The following is a 21,636-nucleotide window of genomic DNA, read 5'->3' as shown; positions in this document are numbered from 1 at the left end:
CTTACTTACACAAAAAATGGTCCTGAAATTCATTGACAGCTCATCAACAGCTAAGACAAATATTTAACCTCAGGATTATTGTTGTGGTCAAGTTTAAGCTTTCAAATTGAATGTTTAATATCATTCTGAAAGTTTCACTTAAAATTAAACTCTTATGCTGTGAATACAATCTAATTATTGCCTTTAATTATTTATTTTGATTTTAGTGAAAATGACATTTGAAGCAGCCATTAGAAATTTGGTTCTTTAGCGATAGTGCCAACTTTTGCAGGAGTCTACTAATTACCAATTAATTTGATTCAGGTGTGCATTGAAGCATTGAAAACATCTGAAACAAACACAATCCTGGCCATTGAGGACTGCAGTTACCCTGCCCTGGGTTTATAACAATGAACGGAACCTACAAAGAGTTTTTCTCATTAACTCCAAACGGACTTGGGTTCAACAAGAGATGAGGCGAAGGGAAAAAGGGAACTGAACAGTCAACCTCTAATTAGCAGAGATCTATGATCCTCAGTTACCTACAATAATGTTCCAACACTTTCTCTTGAGCAATTTCTTGCTGTCATTATGCATATGACTGATGATTTGACAAACAAAATCAACGGGTACACCCAAGAAGAAGAATGATTAAAGGAGTTCAGAACGGATCAAGGAGTCACCTAGGAGAAGTTTGCGTAAATGCTGACATTTTAGAAAAAGAAATGTGAACCTTTGAGGAGAAAATTACAATTTTTAAGATTTCAACATAAAGGAAAATGACTTATCATCCATTGCAGCCATGAAGCTATCTAGTGTTTTCCAGCCTTAGCTCGCTAAGTAATAAGTTTGACTTTGACTTCATCTGAAAGTTTTACATAGAATATACTTCTACCTAATAACTCTTTGAGTGTTTTCCTCTGTGCCAAAGTAATAAATAAAATATTCCTGCTTATTCAGAATCTTTAGAGATTACAGTTTTCAATTTCCTTGGTTTCTTTGGAAAGCCTGACAGGTTGCACACGCTGTGTAAGAGTACAAACAAACAAAATCAAGCTGCATTACCACTCTAATTTTAGGCTCTTGTGATCAACAGTTTTATATATTTACTTTTCTCAAACTGTGCCAGTATTTCCTGTAGAATAAACTTTTTTTTTTCCTTTTATCAAAATCTAAAATGTCTGTGGAAGAAATCAACCATAATTGAAAGACGGCAGTTCAGCTCAGTCTCTGTTTTCTCTTGTAGCAATAATGAGTTCACTCAAATGATTGTAAAGGACAGTATGAGCAATAGTTGCTTCCCATTTTCTGTCAAATTTGCAGTATTCTGGAAACGAATTACAAGCATCTGTTTATTTTATTTTTAAATTTACATAATACAAAGAGTGAAGTTTAATTAGGAAGTCTTTGCTTTCAGTTCTTCAGGAATCAGCAGTTCAGGAGCCTAAAAACTCAATGCTTAGTATCTTTCATGAATTAGATGCATCACAACCACAATAGTGACAGGTATGTTTGTAAGTTAAACTACCTAATTAAACATAATAGTCAATGTGACGTATACACTATACCATATAAGGCTTAGTATAGATATGGATCCCAGGTTACTGTAATCAAACCCTAAAAATAACCATCATAACTTGCAAAGCAAAGCTTTTAGAAGAGCTCCAGTGTATATAGAAATGGCTCTGGCAATTTTAACAGTAACCTACTTAAGACTCAGAATGGACTTGGCCTATACCTGCCCTTTTAGATTTCAGGCTGCTTTGCTATGATCGATTGCAGCATTCTGTAACAGAGGCTTGAACATGTTATTTGGATTATAGGAACCACTGTACTCTGGTTAGGTCACATTTTCCAATAGATTCCAGTTTGTTCTTGTAATCAAAACATGAAGGGCTGCAAATCAGGAAATCCAAAACTTAAAAAATATTAATAATAAAAAAAAGCAATAAAACAGTTCTGCTTTGTGCTAGTTAGAGAGCAGGTAAAGAGACAAAAGATGAAAAATTAAAACAACCAGGCAATAAATAGGGTAAACAAAGGAGTATGCAAGGTGATAGGAGTATAATCAACAAATTGAAACTCGGATGTAAGCAATAAACGGCAAAGACCTTGTTGGAATCAAAACAAACTGAAACATATGAATACAAAAAAATTTTTTTCTTTAGGTCTGGAAATCAGACCTAAAGAAAAAGGTCTGGTTTCCATCTATAAGGACGTCGTCTCATAGATGTTCCACAAGACAACATCCATATGTCTGAAAACATGGTGATCTTTTGTTATAATACTGGAGTATTAATTTACACCGATGGTTTTTTGTAGTTTTTGAACTATGTAATTTCAATCAAAAACTGCAATAGTAATCGATAGGAGAAAAAATACATCTTTCCTCCCTTACAGAATTCATCTATGTCTCGATTATTTAATGTACAGAAGTGTTGATGGCTTTTGGCTTTCGTACCATCTTCTTGAAAAAGCCCAAGCATTATCTCCTTCACCATCCTCAATAGGTTTGACAGCACAGAGAGAAGTGTGGGATGCCCTACTTGCTGCACAAACCTCACGCTGGAACCTGGTTGCTTGATATTTGTCCAAATAATCCAAATAACATGTTCAAGCCTCTGTTACAGAATGCTGCAATCGATCATAGCAAAGCAGCCTGAAATCTAAAAGGGCAGGTATAGGCACAAGTCCATTCTGAGTCTTAAGTAGGTTACTGTTAAAACCCGTCAATGGTACATTCACATATTCTTATGTATGTGGATGGCCACTAGAGACTGAGGTAGTATTTCTAATCAATGTATGTTACTCTGGGTTGAGTAGACTTGTCATCAGAAACACAACTCTATATGATACAGTGAGGCTACAACTGATCAAACTGAAAAAGATGCTTTGGGTTATGAATGAGCAGCTATGTTGCTTGACTTCTTTCATAGCAACTAGTTTATAAAGTTAAAAAAGCTAGCTGATGTATTCAAGCTGAATAAATGTACTTGAACACATTTTGTAATTTCCATCAAGGATTTAAATCAAGTTTAGAGAAGTCATAAGTCATTTCCCCAGAAACGTGTCTTTTATATAACCTGCAAACTGTAAACGTTCTAAAGCCAGAGCAATCTTTGTGCAAGTGCCATTGTTTAGGGATAATTGCATCTGGAAACAAAGAGCTTAGAATACAATGATGAATGTGCATGCTCCTTCTCATTGAACAAGGGAATCGCGGACTGACCCACTTTAAATTCTTATGTGAAGGTGATGTATGGAAGAAGCTGCAGTGAGAAAGACGAAGAGAATGGATGACAAGAAACTGTAAAAGCAAAATGAAGAAAGCCATCATCATTTTTATGAAGGAAAAAAAAATATCCAGAGTTCATTAAGTCCTTCTGAACCAGATAAAAGTGTCTAGCAATATAATTCTAAAAATATTTAATGATCTATAATGCTTCCATCTAGTCCAAATTGGTCACTAACATTTCAAAGTGCCAAAAAACATATCAAATTCCAGTCTCACAATTCTGAACCTGGCAGTTTTGAAAGCGTTGTCATAAATTTCCCTAATCATCCCAGTCTATGTTAAGAAAGACACAATGCCTGCCCCTCCCATCCCGCAATACACACAAGATGCCTTTTATATTCACAAGGACTTTAAATTCACTTCCATTCATTTTTCACTCATTTCTATTAATCTTGATCCTTACCCTGAACCGTAACGGTTACCAGAACACACCTAGACCTGACCTGAACTCATCCTCAGCTAAATTAACTCATTGATTCAAAATTATATCCAAAGCCCAAAATCAGCAACAACAGCACATGAGTTCTGGGCTTTGTTTAATGCCCATCGATGCAATGCTTTTAGTTTATAAAATAAAATTATCTGCCATTTTATACCATACTAGCCCAGTTTAATAAATTAATAAAAAACTAAACTTTACCAACTTTACTAACATTCCCACTGCCTCCAAAATATTCTATTATGATCTTCAAGACTTTCAAAGAAAAAAAATAATAAAAAATTAAACACAATTGGCGTTTTATGACATACTGACCCAATTTTACGAAGTTATCTTTCTTGCTAGGTTATTGCTTTGATAAGGGTTCGATGTTAAGTATTAATATGCTTGAAACATGACAATTTTAATGTGTATGCCTAACAAAAACCCCATCAAATGTCTCTGATAGGCACAGGTAGTAATCTTTTTTAACACTATATCCTTAAATTTATTCAGGTTATTGCTTAATTCAGAGTAACAATCTAGATTTAAGGTCAGACTTTGATGTGACTTCTATGCTTGGCCTGCATGAAACAGTTGGGATTTTTTGGAAGTCCACAGGTATTTGCCAGAGAGTCAGTGATACATGATGCCTATAAAGATGCTTGGTAATTGCTAGTTACTTTGCGAACATGACAAATTGCCTCGTCTACAGCAAGGTCCCTCAAGTGAAACAAGGCACCATGAGGTCAGTCTCAGGTTAAGAGTGTTATCAGCTGTTGACCTTGACTGTTCATTCAAATGTATGGCAAGAAGCAGCTGGGGATTGAGGTAGGAAATGTGAATGTTCATTAATAGTACTACTCAGCTTGAAATAATGCTGGGGAAGGCTTTGAGAATTCCAAATAAACCTCATTCCACCTTAATATGCCTTTTCACAATTTTCTGAATGTGAAATAAAAGGCATACAGACGATTCTGTTCATCCTCCAACTAACTATAATTAAGATGTTATACCTAACATCTTAATTACATTTAATGTAAATAATGGAAAGCTACAATTTTTTCCAAGGATGGCATGTTGGACCAAGAAACAAAATGACAGTTCTAAAGAAAGATTTTATCTTTATTTTATTTTCTTTCCCACCTTTTAAAACATTCATCTTAGGCTTTCTGTACAAAGGATTAATGATTTTTAAGAATTTTGTTTTGTTGGGGTTTTTTGCTTGTGAATTTATGTTTATTATAAAATATAATGGACCTTGTACAATTGTGGGAATTTGTGAAAGTGATTTGTGTAAACTATTCCTCCTCACTAAAGTAGAGGGATGTAGTATGAATTAGGATGACAAATGTCAGTCACATTACCAAAACCATGATGACTTTCTGCCAGTGTCCATTGACTTGTCTGGAATATCTCAACCATAACAACAATGCCTTTTTGATCAACTCAAACAAGTATAAATAAAAAAAAAAGTAATTACATGTGTTTTAGGGGTGTCACTGGTAAGATACTATTTTAATGGCAGGAAATTACCCTGTCCTCCCTCCTCCAAATCCTCTCAAATGGCTAGTTAAATTTACAAAAATGTTCTATGTGATTATGGACCACTTCAGTAAAATTATATTTTTCTAAGTGTTCTACAAAACTCTAGGGCTGCAGATATCCAGTATTTTAGTAAGTGATAATCCCTTTATTAATTTAGTACTTGGAAATACATTTGCTACTCCAGACATCCACTTTTTTTTTTCAAAGCCATTTAATTACTCAGAAAGTGCTGCACCCTCATTTTTCTCTGTCATCACTGTGCATACTCACTTTCACACAAAAATAGTACATTCTGGCCCATCTACACCAACAAGGGCTCTGGACTAATGTTGCCCAGGTGCACCAGGTCAACAATTAGGTGTACATAAGCATTTTAGAGTAACATTGTTGGCACTTTCTGTGTAGAAGTGCTGTATTGCAAACATGAACTGTTTGCGTTACAGTTACTGCAATTTAATTATGGCAGTGCAAATGTGTGTTGAAAATATCCAATAAATATATTTGCATTATGAAGTTAAGAATAACAGCATTATTAGCTTTTTAAAATTTTGCTTTGTCACATAACTCTCCCAAGACAGAGAGAATGCTTTGAAATTTGGTGTCCCCATTTACACTTTTGAAACTTTTATTGTGAAAGTTTGAAGGAAGGTGCGGGTGGCAGTATTTGTCACCTGGGAGTGCAATTATTGCAATGTACAGGTGTGAATTGCACACCATTTTAAAGGCACATCATTCTGTTCATCCTCCAGATAGCTGCTGAAGAATAGGCCCACTTTCTTGGAATAATGGAAATTCTGTGTGCAAGGAGTTTCATTATTAATATGTAGTTCTTTTTGTTGAAGTTTTTTTTTTTTTTTTTTTTATTAACCAGAAGTCCAATACATTTTCCAAGCGGGTAATAAATTAAACAGACAAATCAAGACATTATGAAGGCCAAAAACATCCAGTTAAGCGGCTTTTTACTCATGCAGCTCTCTTTCTCTGTGCGAGTTGTTGTGAAAGAAAAATGTCTTTACAACAGGAAAATAAATGCCACATGCACCATTTGCAACCAAGAAAACAAAAGCTTGTACTCAATAGATTTTTAATCTAACTTTGAATTACTATCATAAACAACTTTGCCAAACCTTTACTGCATATTTAAAGCCCATTCATATTTGCATCCGTGTGAATGATTCACGATGCAAATGAAAACATGAAAGCCACTACGCATTGGAAAACGTTATATAGAATTGTGGCAACAGCTGTCAAAGCATTACTTATTTAATCTGTCTCATTTTCTTTAGAGATTCCACAACCTTTCTGTATTTTTCATCCAGACATTCATTGCCTATATCACTTAGAAAAACCAATGAGCCCAATAGGAAGCCAGAGCACCTTGAGAGAACCGAAACGGACATGGAGAACATATAAACTCCACGAAGAAAGACTCCAGGCCAGGATTTGAACCCGCGACATTCTAGCTGCAAGCCAACATTGCTTACAACCATGTTACTGTGCTGCAAGAATAGGATTTTATATCCGGAAAATACTACAAGATCCAAAAGCTCTTTTTAATGATTTTCAAAGATCATAAATTGTTTGCAGTAAAAGTCGCAGTGAACTTTGTCATTCCCATTGTCTTTTATGTGTTGGAGGATAATTTTGCATCTTTCCCAGATGCAAAGTTCTCAAATATATATATATATATATATATATATATATATATATATATATATATATATATATATATATATATATATATATATATATATATATATATATATATATATATATATATAGATATATATATATATATATATATATATATATATATCTATATATATATATATATATAGATATATATATATATATATATATATATATATATATATGTAGTTATGCACAAATTTTAAAACAACCTAAAAGAAGAAAATGTACCCAAAATTCTATGTTAAAGTTACCAATCATACCAACTAATAACATTCCAGATTTTAACTGTGAATTAATTTGCCTGTTAGAGATGGGTGAAGAAAATAAAATTTTCAATGCATTAAGATGTGGACTTGGATGTGAACCGATTCTCAATCATCAAAACTGTGCTTTGTTGATTACCTAAATGTGGCAATCAGATAATTTATGATGAGAATATAAAATCACATGGATACAACAGGACCATATGCAGCAAAGAGGGAAAACAGCTGAGAAGAGCCACATCATATTCTGGGTGTGTAAAATTGAGCTGAAATACTTTGAAACACAACAATCAGACATGTTTCCAGAAAGAGGTGAATAAAGAGCTTGTGGAACGCTTGCACAAAGTTTTTGTTCATGTGCTTCTGTGCTAAGCTTGTTCATTTTCTGTTGTCTGTTTTATTCTCTTTTTTGCCATTTTGGATATTTTCCTCTGTTTCTTTTTCTTCATCTTTCTCCTTCACAACATATTTGAAAAGAAACTTGTTTTGGAACCTCAATTTCTGTCACTGTAAAACATACTGAATTGAATGCTGTCATGTTAAGTAATGAGCGCATTGATTCAGGGATTTTTGTAATCAGTTCTTGTGAGGTTATTGATTATGGCGGGCATGTATATTATATTTTTGACAGCAAATCTTTATTATTTTTTTGGTTTGACTAATGACATGAAGAATGGAAAACTCTGAATCACAACCAAATGTTTTCTTTTCTAAATATTCAATATAATTCTTTAAATGACCCATCAATATTTTAAACATTCACATGAAATTTATTTTGGAGCTCATATTTTTAGATCAAATTTGTTATGCCACGTTTCAGTGGACTGTGCCCCGCGAGTATCCAAATGGAAGATGCGGTGCAGGGTTGACAATTTACCATCTCCCTTGGTCTTTACTCAGTTAGGCTCCTCGGTTGAATCTTTATGTAGTAATGGATGCTGCTATTTTAAACAAATCATAGGGGATGCATCTATTTTGCATTAAACCATTTCAGTTTCCCAACTCTCTGAAGGATGCTGACAAATACAAGTTTCAGAGGATAGATAGTTCCACACATAAACATTAAAGTTGAAAGACAAAATAATCCTTCAATAATGGTGCTTTTTATTAAACTGATTTATTTTTAAGTATATCACTAGAATAGCTAGCTCTGTTTTGTAGTATGACTTTGGTAAGACCTCAAAAAAGAAAAAGACTTACTGAATATAGTTCTATTTTTGGTAAATTCCTGTTTAGGCGGTTAAGTAGGCCTGGAGCTAAAACTTTGAAATCATGTCCTGCTCTAAATATAAGCCTCTCAGTCTTACCTCTCTTTGTGTAAACAGCCAAACACAGGACCAAGGAACCCCTGTGGGTTCAAAAGGCAATTATTTGGAGAAAGCTGCCATGTTTCAGGTTGAGGGAGGGATGTTAATTACCTTGGTGGATTCACAAGATGCTGCCTCTTTTTCTTTTGTTCAGTCTCTTTATGGGCTAATTAATTATGAAACAATGCACAGGTGATTCATCTGAGAGGAAGAAATTTTTAAACCTTTCTTCTTCCCTTCACAAATACACAACAGGAGCAGGAAGGCTTTTTATCATATGTCTGAGGCACACCTACAACTCTGCATTATGCATGGAAAGGTTTTAATGCACCATCTAAACACAGACGGAGGGCTCACAAGTCAGGGGAGCAGGATAATTTGAGGTAAAAATCTGCAAGAGGCAAAGAATGCTGGTTTTTGGGTCGTTGGCTATAGTTTATCTTGATTTTTGCGGTTGTGTTTTATTTGTTTTATTTTTTTATCCCATGTTTTATAATATTCTCTCATAATTTCCCTAATTTCGTTTGCCATTTTCCTCTTCTCTCTCACTTCCACTGAATGTCTGAGATCAACCAGTGTTTGTCATTTCTGTAAATATTTTTCATCTGTAAATATTTTTCTGTTTATTATGGTCCACAGTTGGCCCTTAAAATATTAAAGACTGCATTTGTTTTTCAGCTCCAACAGCTTTGTCAGCTTTAGCTAGTAACTTTGTAAACTTGGCTTAATATTCACTTTTTATTCAACCATTTATATGTTTCAGAAAGTCATTTTAATGTTTTTGTAATAATTAAGTCGATGATCTAACCCTCAACAAAAATCTTTTATAATCTGCCATTCACTGAAATCCTTGTTAAATCTACAAAGTGATTAAAATGTGTTACATTTCTGTGAGGAAAACATGTTCTCTTAAAACCAAAGTATTTTTACTGTTTTGCTTGGTAAGATTCTCAGTCAGATAAAAAATAAATATATGACAAACTGACTTCTAATTCAGACATTTTGTGCTTCAATCCAAAATACATAAATGACAGAAGACATACTGATGTCACTTTTCATATCATTCAAATGAAATTCTCTTATGTTTGAGTGTCCGATTTCTGAGTTATGACTCAGAATCATAAACTAATTTGGTGCATACAAGCCAATAATTAACACTGCCATAATTATCTAGCCATTGTCTATACTTGATTATCTTTGCATGGTCACAAGTGGGCTGACCACGCAAGTGGGCAGGATACCAGGTCGTCAGTCTATCACTGTGCCATTCTAATGTCCTATAACATAAACCTGATCAGAAAGTGAACTTTTTTTGTAGTTTTATAAATAACTTGATGTTATTTTAATGGCTTACTTTATCTCTAATTGTAATTGGTTAACTGATGATTTTATCTTTCAAATAAATCAGTTTTGTTGTTATGGGTCTAAATCTTTTGTACTTTAGTTACCTCTTGTTGAATATTCTGGAACAATATCATGTAGAAAATAATTATTACGATGCTTAAAATTCATATGTGGTGAAATAAAATTTTCAAGACTCAAAATGTAATGTTTAGGTCTTGTAATTTGCTTGTGTGATGACTTGCACGTCTTTACTTGGGACTCGACTTGAGGTTTGGGTGGAAAGAGTTGAAGTCTGTGACTTGCAAAACAATGACTAGTTTCACCTTTGCTATCAATATTATTGAAGCAGATGAGAAATTCTGAGAAGGGACACCATCAGTCACAGTTTATTTAAAATGAAATACCATACCTTTTTACCTTGCAGTACAATTTCAGAAATCAATTTTTTTGTGTTTCAAATTCTTTTGATAATTTAACAAGATAGTTAAGCTGCCAAAAGAAACAAAAAAAAAAAAAAAAAAAAAAAAATTGTTCAATATTTTGCGTTTTTTTTTTTTTTGTGTGTGTGTTGGATAGATTTCAATCATGACTTCATAAATGCATTTTGCCTTACCACATGTTGAATTAAATTTAGGACATAAAATTTGCAACACATAATGTTGATCTGCAATAAGAAAGTTGTTTTGTTTGGATATATTTATTCGAGAAACAAATTAGGTTTGTTTTGCCTGCACTGTTTTCTTGCATTCACCCTGAGAAGTGATATGGAAATGCACTATATAGAAAGACATCCTAATTTAACACCGAGAATATTTACCTCAGATGGCTCATATTCTTTCTGCTCAGCATTGGGAGATGGAGCATGGCATGGCAGCATTAAGAAGGAAAATTATTACACCATATATGAAGGTAAGTGTTCCCAGATTTCACATGGGCAGCCAAAATGATGAAATTCAAAACTTCTTTAGCTGTTAAATGACTATGCTGCTTCCACAAATCTGCCAACTTGGTTGAAAATAAGGAGAAGAATGATGAAAAATAACAGAAACTATTGTAACATACAAATGATCTTGGCCAAATGATAACACTAAAGCAATGGGCTACAGCACTTTTCAATCTGGAAGTTTTAGGTACAAAGTTCACCAAAAGAATGTGAACTGCAGTTCTTTAAGATTATTGGTGACTATTTTCAAAAGCACACTGGATATTGGGTGAACAAGCAGCATTTTCCTGCAAAATGCTCATCATAGCATGTCATTATGGTTTTTATATTTGTTGTCTTTTTATTAAATGATAAAGATTTGTTTTTTTTTATCCAAAAACATATCAGATACCCTACATAGACTTTTGGATAAGATGAGTTCTGGAGCGCATGCTTCTAAAATTCATGTGAAGATCATGAAAGAACAGCCTTGTCCCGTGATTTCGTTCCACAGCTTATGACCAAGCAGACTGCATTATTAAACTGCAGTGGATTTCAAGAGCTGGAAGATGACCACCTATTGATTGACCTATGTGTGGAATAGTCCAGCCTCTGTTTGAATTACATGGTCATGGTCTTTTAATTCCTTAGCTTGTGATTCCTCTGTGTGCCTAATTTAACTCCCTGTGAATGTACTTACCTTCTTATTTGCTTGGTTTCAGTCCACTTCTTCCTTTGGCAAATACTTTTGTGGATCCTCACCTGTCTCCTCTGTCTTCCACTGTTCCTACTTCCACATTCTATTGATTGGCTACCTGCTCTGGCATGCTTGCCTGCAAATTTAACCTGGTCAAAACTCTCAGAGGAAACAAGACCACTTTATGCTTGACCCAGCTTCACACCCTCTTGTGGAAGTATCAGGTGCATCCTCTGGCCAGTCTTCCTTTCAGCAAACCATTGCACTTGCAGCTTGTCTTATACATCTACTCCAAACAGGCTATGCTGACCTTGAACTCCCACAATACACTTGTTTGAATGAAATTTTTGAAAACACAAAAAATATGTGCTTATGTATTGTACTGGAAACCACTGTTAGATTAAATTTTGTGTTTGATTTTGATGATGGCTTTTGACAAAATGTAATGTTTATTGCCTGTTTCATAACTGATGACTGTTTTAATGATTTGAAGCACTTTGAATTACCTTGTCGCTGTCCTATAAAAATAAACATGACTTGATTTAATAGCAATAATTTGAATGTAATATAAACTCTTTAGAGTTTCCCAGTATGAGTTTTTACTTGATTAAACAAATAAGTCTTGTGAAGGGAGGTAAAGATGATACCAGAGACAATTTTTTTTTTTTTTGGAAGAAATTTGTCTCTTTTGGATTGTTTATATCTGTACTTCACAAATGCGTATTTAATCAAATATGATTAATTATGATTTTTCACAAGCCTGATTTTTATTTATTTATTTATTTATTTTTTGTTTTTTTGGTGATTCCTGATCCCAAGCCACTTGGTATATGTGGACAGAGCAACTGCACTGAATCCATTGATTGGCAGGCATTTTTTCACTCTGCAGAAAGACATTCAGAAACAGAATCATGTTAACTGGCTTGTCTCAATAAATCAAACATAAATGATTTGCTAACTTTAGACCTTCAGTCAAGAGTAGAATGAATGTCTTCTGGCAGCCATTTTAAATCCAGTGTGCTCTTTTTTATTTCTACACATGTCAAAGGAAAAACTTTGAACGTGAATGTCAAGGATTTGGTGATTATTGGAAGTGACACTCTATCAACTACATCCATGCTTGTTTTTCGTGGGAAATTTCACACCAATTCATGCCTCAATTCATAAGACACTGAGGACTGCCTCTAGTTCTAGCTGACCTTAAAGAGGGAATAGGGGGGTGCGTTTGGTGATGGGCTGTCACCGAGCTCTGTGTGGAAACTAACAGGGGTGACTATTATGTAAAATTGACATTTTTGAGTTTTATACAATATTCCCTCATCAAAAAAGTACTGCTAGAGTTGTTTTGCTTCTTTCATGCATGTTTGAGAAATCCTGGGATATATCATTCAGAGTTCCTAAATGCTTGCTCATACAAAACATCACTTATTTATACAAAATTCCTCCTTGAATTTGCACTTGATCTTCCACTCAACAGAGCACCTCTCCACCGCACCTTTCCTACACAGCTCCACCAATTAAGTATTAAAATAATCAACCACAGAAAATGTTAATGCCTATTACATGAGCTTTTGCAAAAAGTCTAGGACTTAATCATCATCCCACTGCATTGAAACATCCTTTGGGTATAATAAATGAAAACTAAAAGGTATGCTTAGGAACAACATTGAAAGCTACACAGCAATCTCAATCATTATTACCAATAACCAAAAACAGATGACAATGGCTAAAATCATGTGCAAGATAATGAACAGAGAACAAAACAGTGATGCAGGTTTCCATCCCACAAGAACTCCTTACAAAGCCTGGCATATTTTTCTGTCATTCACTGTGAGGCTGAAGCTCTGTGTGGAAACTAACAGGGACATGATGTGTCCCTGGAGACAGCCATGCTTTGGGAGTGAGGCATTTCTTAATCATTGGGGAACCAGTGCTGTGGTATTTTTCTGTTGTTGCCGGCCCCCTTCTCTTTGTGCAGGAGGTCACCTGTCATACACTCTACTGAATTAGTGTGACTCATAACTACACAGGGCTAATTTAAATGTGACGAATCTTGTTGTGTGACAGCACACATGGAAACATTTGTCGCTGTGTTATACAATGCCTCAACGAAAGACTGGGCTACAAATAATTGCTTTGCACCAATAAACAAATGAGGGGCATTCATGCTTTTTCACTCTGACGACAGTGGAAGAGGAAGGAAAAACTCGAGAGGCAGTGATAAAACGTCCAATCATATACACTTTCAGTTTTAGCAATTCCAGTTTTTGGAGGCACAGACAGTGGAGTGTGTGTAATTGCCTTGCATTAACAATATCCTCCATTCAAAACCCGACTGGGTTCTCTCTGTTTGGAGCTTGAGCAAAAGAAAAAACCTGGCTTCATTGACACTTTGAGTACCCCAGCTTCCTTCAACCAAAACTTAAGGTTTTCCTAGACCAGAGGGACTTTGTCTCTGGCATTTTCTGTTGCTGCCTTCAAATGACCAGAAGCCAGGAATAAAATCCAAGATAGCCAAATTGACAACAAAGCACCATATGCAGATGATGTAGTCATTAATGTGGATGATCCACACGGCCCTCCATTAACCCTCTCCAGGCAGGGGTTGCAGATTTGCAACAACTTAAACAGTCTTTTCAAGTAATTTGAGCCTGAGAGGGTTAATTAGGTTTTTACAAACCATAGTCTAAGTCTAACTTACTGAAACTTGTTGCCATTTGATGCCTGAATCTTCATTCCAGTCAAATAATGCCAAAGAGATTCCTCTTCTTGCCTTTAATATATTTCCAATAAACCTGCTGTTTAGTCCAAAATGACAACTGGAATTTTGTTCAGGTTTTTCTTCTGCCTTTTTGAGCTGCATTGGGGCTATGCCAAGTGTACACTATTTCAACCGGAGAAAAAGAGCAGCCAGAGAGATGGACGTTTGTTTCCAGTTTACAAAGAGGTTTCAGGCTGCAGAGAGACTGGTGATGCAAAAACTGTCTGATTTCCATGTAGATGTTAAAGAATACACAGGGCTTCCTTTCAAACAGTTTCTAGACTACACCGAAACTTTCTTCAAATTTAAATGACTAGCAATTACCAAAAGGGATTTTATGCACAATGTGAATGACAGTTGCATTATATATGTTTTGTTTTTGTGACTATATATGTGAACTAGTCCAGACATTGTTGGAGCCATGACTGAAAATATTTTATTTTATTTTAGTACAATCAGTCCATTTTCTGTACCTCCTGACTGGTGTTAAAGAGACACAAGGGAGGTCAGAGCCATTCCAGAAGTCAATGAGACAGGCTACAATAGCACTGATGTGGGGACAAATGAGACAAACAGTCATCTAGGCAGATATTCTCTCATAATAGCAATTTAGAGAGAAAAATTACCCAAAATGCATGGGGGAGTATGTAGGAGTAACTGGGGGTTGAAAACTCAATACAAAAATATCTGTCCTGCAGTTAAACTTTGTGTTTTCTACTTGTATGGCAGCAATGCTTATCACTGAACATTTGGAGCAACACACTGTTGGTATCATTTAGACTGAAATTTATTATCTTAAAAACCTCTCAGATCCAGGCATGTCCCTTTTGCCCACTAAAAGGTGTGAAAATTGATGGAAGAGTGATGTCTGTCTTCAGTGCATCTTCAGTGAAGCTTATACTTATGAACTGACAATAGGTTTAATGGAGAACATTGATTCATACAACACACATTAATAAAGAGGCATTGTAAAAGATTCTTAGGTTGGGAGGCAGCGATGGCATTCAGTTTTGGACAAAAATTAAGTTCTTCCAAGCACTTCAGTTGGAGAGAGATTAAATTAACATGGTATTAACCAACAAATGATTATATAATATTTAAGACTATTTTTAGCAGAATTGGTAAATAACATTTATTGATTTTCACTTGCTGAGTGGATTTATAGGATCTCAACTGACTGGTTTAGGATTTTGCAGCCTGGGAAGTCTTGGACATCAGCTAATCCATCTGTAGTCTCACAACTAATCCAGGTTGCCTGTCTCACTTAGTAGGGAGACTCTTGGTCAGTGACTTAATGTCTTCATTGTCAGAGTACATGTGTTTACCTAAAACAAACATTAAAAGCTCTGTTACCAGGGAGTGTGTAATATTCAACATTTGTCGCCAGGCCCTTTTGTTTAGTTCATTACGGAAGTTTAATGAGCTTTGACTTTTAAACAAAAAGCATTCTTTGTAAAACTCTTTAGGGCTAGTAGTTGTGATCGAAGTTACTAGTTGGAAGCAAGGTTACTAAAAACTTAGATGCATTTTACCAGCTGGACAATTCACAGATATTAGGAGCCTAAATATTTGTTAAATAGACAAATGTAAGTAATTATACTTCTGTTGGTCTGGTCTTCCAAACAGCCTGCATGCATACCCCCATATCTTCAATAAATAAAAAATGAAAATGCTTTGTCACTGGACATGTCCGCAGGAAAATAATCCAAAACATATCTTTTCATCTTAAATGTTTCTTTATGAATTAGATATATACATTGCAATCTACTTTGATATGTAGAAATTATAACATTTTAGTAAACATTGTCAGCCTCAAAAATGTTCTTTCTAATATGGTCAGAACAGCTTCAATCAAGCCTGAGCTATTAATGTTCAAGTCAACTCTGCCTAAAAACAAACCTTAGCTTACTCTAAGTAGATGTTTACATACACTACAATGTTTTTATACAGTGTAAGTATAAAAATATATAATGGTGTATTTTTACAGAGAGACATTAAAGTGTATTTAATGTCAAATCTAACATTAAGGCAGTTTTGATTTGTTTCTTCTTTAGCTCTGTTAGGATTAATGCAATGTTTATTCTGAAAATGCTAGAACAATATAAGAGAGAACTTTCATTATGACTACCTTCAAATTCATTATCGCATCTCCAGAATATAAATTGTACATAACTGGTGTCAAATATTTCCCTCCAAAAACTTCACTCAACAAATTGCTAAAATTTAGTTTCATCCCTTTTGACAGAACTGGACGGGAATAATTTGGTGAAGTCTGCCTGACGTAACACAAAGATACTTGATTTGATGTAATGTCAAATATAATTTCAGTCAGTGAGAAATATAGAATGTCTCTGGCAGATTTTGGGTATATCGGAGTTAGAAGTAAATTCTCTCCATCACAGGAATGCAACTTATTATTGATTTAAAATTGTTTTGCACACATAAACAAAACAAAATTATCTAGTAAAGGATTCTCACACAGCAGTTTGTACTTTCATCTTTATGTTGTCTGAATATTTTTAATAACTTTAAACTTTAATCAGACTATTTTGCCCTAAAGAGGAATTATGTCTCTGCTGATCGTTATCAGACAAATATTCTGTTCCATGTTTTTTGTTTGTATCTTGCCTGTCAAATCAGCTTGTCATACTGAACCTCCAGTTATTTTCTCATAAAACAAGAGTGTTTCTCTTTGCTTTTGCCACAGGCTGGTTTAGGAAGTATGAGTTGCTGCAAATTCAATGAATAAATGCAATTTGCTGTGCTACTTTCATAAAATACTAGCTTACCTGTTAACATCATGTGATTGATTGACTTTAATTGTGCTATATTAGAATTATTTTACTGTATGCAACTGTATCTGAATGTAAAGCCAAGATGGTGTAAGAATGGAATCATTTACTTTGATTTTAGTAAAATTTGGATATGAATTGGAATATTTTATATTACACAATGCTGTCAAATTAAATTTTTTGTAATTTGGTGTTGTATGATTACAATATAATTCAATGTAGTAATTAAAAAGATTACACTGTGGTTCATTCTTTAGCATTGGTGCCTGGCAATAGCAGAGGTTTGAGTCTCAGCCAGCAGTTTACATGTCCTCCCCCTCCATGTAATGGTTCTACTGCGTCCTGGCCCAGTCCAAAAATCTTCTTGATACAAGTCGGTCTCTGTATAATGACCCAGTTATTACAATAATCATTGCTGTCAGGGTTAAAATGGTTATAATAGAACAGATTGACAGTTTTGACCTGGAAATAAGTATTTTAATTGCTAATTGAAAAGTCCAAATAACTTTTGATGAAGTTGACCTCCATAAGCCGGATCCAAAAGGATAAATGGAAACATTAACATATTAAAAGAAAGAAGTACAAGCTAAAACATTGCCAAGTTTGTCCACTGACCTGAATCAATCAGGACACCTGGAGTATTTCAAAATGGAAGGTAGAGCAACAAAACCCCTCCAGCAAAGATAATATGGAAAGAATTACCTATGAAGAATGGTAGGACATCTCTCCACAGACTTGTGCAGGACAGGCATCATCCATGCCCGTGAGGCTTGAATCTGTGAGCAAAAATAAATGCAGACATAGGGAAAAAAGGTCACCGGTGGAGTGGGGGTATGGACATTTATTCCAGTGAAATTCTTCAAGCTGTATTCTTTCATCTTTTTTTGAGGTTTCCATGTGGCGCAATAAATAAATGCAATTTTGGCGTCAAAAAATGTCATATCTGTGTAGCTCTCCTGTTGTAACAGACTTTTAAGTAGAGATGTGGAGCTCTAACCCAGCTGTGAGTAAATAGAGCAAATAAATAAATTCAGTCTGGGCAAAATCATTTTTTGCTTTCCCATTATTATTATTCATATTAGTAGTAAAAAATTATATCTTCATTTGTGTTTTTTACCCAAACTTATGGGGAATAGTTTTAGACTCTTTAGACACACTGCCTAACTTATGTAAGGCATCAAATAGGAGAGAGAAATTGTGAGTCTTACGAGGGAAAGGCATCTCAGTTTCTCAAAATAGTAATTTTTTCTTCTAAATTATTCGGTATTTCTAAATCACGTTCTTTCTGTGTCATTTTATATTAACCGCAAAACCAGCTGTTACAAACATGTTATCCGAATTGCCAATGACATCACTGACATTGTCTGTTTAGTCACAAATTGAACATAAGAGCCTAAACTGATATTATCGATGTGGTCAGGATGGTCACAGTACCTTTGATTATGCTGCCTTGGAGAAGGGATACTTATGTCTTCACTGAATAGACTAAAAAGACATGAATATACCCTCTGTATTCAGATGTGAAGTGAACATTGATGCGTGTTATAGAAGTTTAGCATTTATTTACCATAGGAGCTGGAAAAAATCATCAGTGGGAAGCAATTCAAGCAGTTCAATCAAATGTAATAATTGCAATTGTTTTTGACAGCAGTTATTTCTTGTGTTATGTCAGGACTCATTCAGAATGGTATGACTGATCGATTACAAAAAAATGGATGTTTCGTAAATAGTCATCAAACAAATAATCTCCTCATAAAATGAAAACAAAATAAACATAATCACGGCATATATGCTATTATTATGTTTATCCTTACATCATTGTCTTATTTATTTTGAGTTTAAAACATCTACTGACCAAATGTGAATTAACTTCTGTGCCTTAGTAATACCTCAAAGTGGTGGGATAATTATAAGTCAGCAGGTTCAGTTTGTGATATCACCAGTTTTTTATTATTGAGCATTTCAAGGTGAATCGCCAAGAATGAGATCAAGTAGAGGTTATATTTTGCCATCAGGGTCATATTTCAGTCTTGGTTGTACAGGCAATGGTACAAGTGAGGTCTCGAAAGCAAATGACAGATATTTTAATTAAGATTAACAAAGAAATCTTCTGCAGCCTGAGTAATGTGGTGCGCCAATTGTATATGTTACAAAGTGAAATGCAATCAAGGGATTGTAGAGCATTATTTTCCAATAGCTTCAAACATTATTGAAGTTAAAGCCAGATACATGATAGTATGATTGGGGTATAATCATCTTCTCACCTATGGGCTGCACATATAATTATAGGGACCTTATTAAGCATAGGTGTCAAGTCTGAAGAAATTCTGATGAAGGCTCTTCACCTGCTTGCCAGTTATTAAGGGAATTAAAGAACCTTAGCTGTTGAACAAACTTAATGAAGGAGCTCTGACCTCACAGAGGTGACTATATTGCAGATTACACTGGCTTACTCACTAGTCACATGTGCAACTTAACTGATATTTGATTTGTAAAAGAGAAATTGCTTGGACATATGAACTGTTTGAGCAACAATTGTCACACTTAAAAATGCAGTTAAAAAATTGGTGAAACTGAAATTTTAGCAGTTAATATGCCGCTTCTTCAGTTGAAATAATTTGAAAGTGACGATTATGTAGTGGTTGAGCAGCCATCCAGTAACTAAAGGTTCTGAGTCAGACATTTCAGCCACTTAGGCGTTGATTACCAACTTTAAGACCTTCACTAATGTCTTTCTCGTTCTGCCCAATCTTTGATTAATGTGAATGAAAACCAAAAAAAAAACATTCTGTTTTTGAAACGTCCTTAGGGAAAATTAATTGACTGTAATAAATGTTAATCATGCTCCATTCATCTCAACAACCATTGTCTTATGTACGAGATTAAGCAGTTTGTTTCTAAGATTACTAATCTGAACATTAAGTTTTTTAGATGCACTTAAGTTGATTGAAGCCAACTTGAGAAAATACAGCATATTGTAGAAACAGACTATACTGGACTGTAAGCTACATATATTGTATATTACCTCAGCTGGTTTCTGTCTCAGATTGCCATGCCCTAGACAGGTTTCTATCAGTCACGGGGTCAATATAAAACCAATAAGAAAAGGAACCATTTAAACTAAACCTCAAGCTTGGAGCTACTTAGGACCGCCAGTTAACCCAGCAAGAGAGTATTTAGACTATAATATGAAACCAACAACTTACAGTCAAGTAGGAAGGACAACCTTCAATCAAACGCCTGGTTCTGGACTGGAACCAAGGTCTTTATTTTATGACAGAACAGTGCTACTTTGCTGGTTTGTCATTTGAAACATTAAAATGAATTATAGTAAATGTGTATTGAGAATTTTTCACTTTAAAAATTCTCAAGACAGTTTTTGGCAAACTGAACCCAACACAGTCGTATAGGAAGGACATATAAGATCATTTTTGAGATCTTCAGTTCCACTAAAGGAAGTCATTTCTGGTCATAGTAATAAACCTTTGGTTGAAATATGTGGATCAAATCACATTTTAATTGGCAAACATTTATATTGAAATATTTTTTTTTGCCCTCTAAATAAAGTTCAATTTATTTTAGTCTTCTTTTATGATCTTCATAACTTAGTTTGATTCAAAGACTGGAAGACGGGAATGTCATCTTGCAGGAATAATGGTCAGCTAACCCACAGGCACATACACTTCCATTTCGTAATAGCTTTTTGGCTTCCTCAGGGATGTGTAGGTGTAGTGATGGCGAAAGTACAAACCCTGAAGACATATATTTTTCTACAGAAAAAAAAGAGAGAAAAAAAAAGAATCTGTTTAAATCAAGCGTGGAAAATTTCATTTTGTTTTGTTTTGTTTGTCCTTGACTCTTCTTGGCTGCCATAAATAATACTTGACATAAAATAGCATTATTCCACAAGCGCTACAGAGAGCTTATTAGTTGTAATCTGGAAAGTCAACATCTGTGGTCTAATACCAGTAGATGTAGGCCAATATTCACCAGGCCCCTGAAGTCCCTAGTTGATAGAAGAATAATGATGAATATTTTATCTTATATTCTTCCACATTTTATAAATTGGGTAATTCTGAAAACAGCAAAAAACACAACAAAAAAACTACAATTGTCTACGCGATTGATCAAATTGAATTGGGTAATACACTAGAATCCTTCCAAAGTGAATAAGTTGACCCAGAGATTCTCAATTTCCAAGTGCGAAAACCTCTTCATAGAAATAGATTTATATGAAAGTAAATATTAATGCCATTAGTGTGCCTTGTATTTTATCATCATTGTTTATTCATTTTCTTAACTCATATACTATACTTACATCTCAATGAAGCTGGCTTTACAATTACACTTAAGTCAGTAGGTTGTCAGACTTTAAAAAATTCATCTGGACACATTATGCAAAGTTTAAAAAAATTCTGGAAAATAACAACCAATTTTGGGTTTTATGCAAACCTATCCCTGGTTTGAATATGGTCTGATAAAGGTTCGGACTGGTTTAACGCAACATGGTTGACTATGTGCCTGACCAAGTATTCAGATTGAAGCTTTATAGATTGAGTTTGCAAGCTAAACATTTGGTTATATTGGTGAATTCCATTCAAACTATATTCATAAAATA

Source organism: Poeciliopsis prolifica, unplaced genomic scaffold (genome assembly GCF_027474105.1).
Source record: "Poeciliopsis prolifica strain line A6 unplaced genomic scaffold, Auburn_PproV2 SCAFFOLD007, whole genome shotgun sequence".
In the NCBI taxonomy this organism is placed as follows: domain Eukaryota; kingdom Metazoa; phylum Chordata; class Actinopteri; order Cyprinodontiformes; family Poeciliidae; genus Poeciliopsis; species Poeciliopsis prolifica.
The sequence above is the reverse complement of the archived record's forward strand: the minus strand, read 5'-3'. Positions refer to the sequence as shown.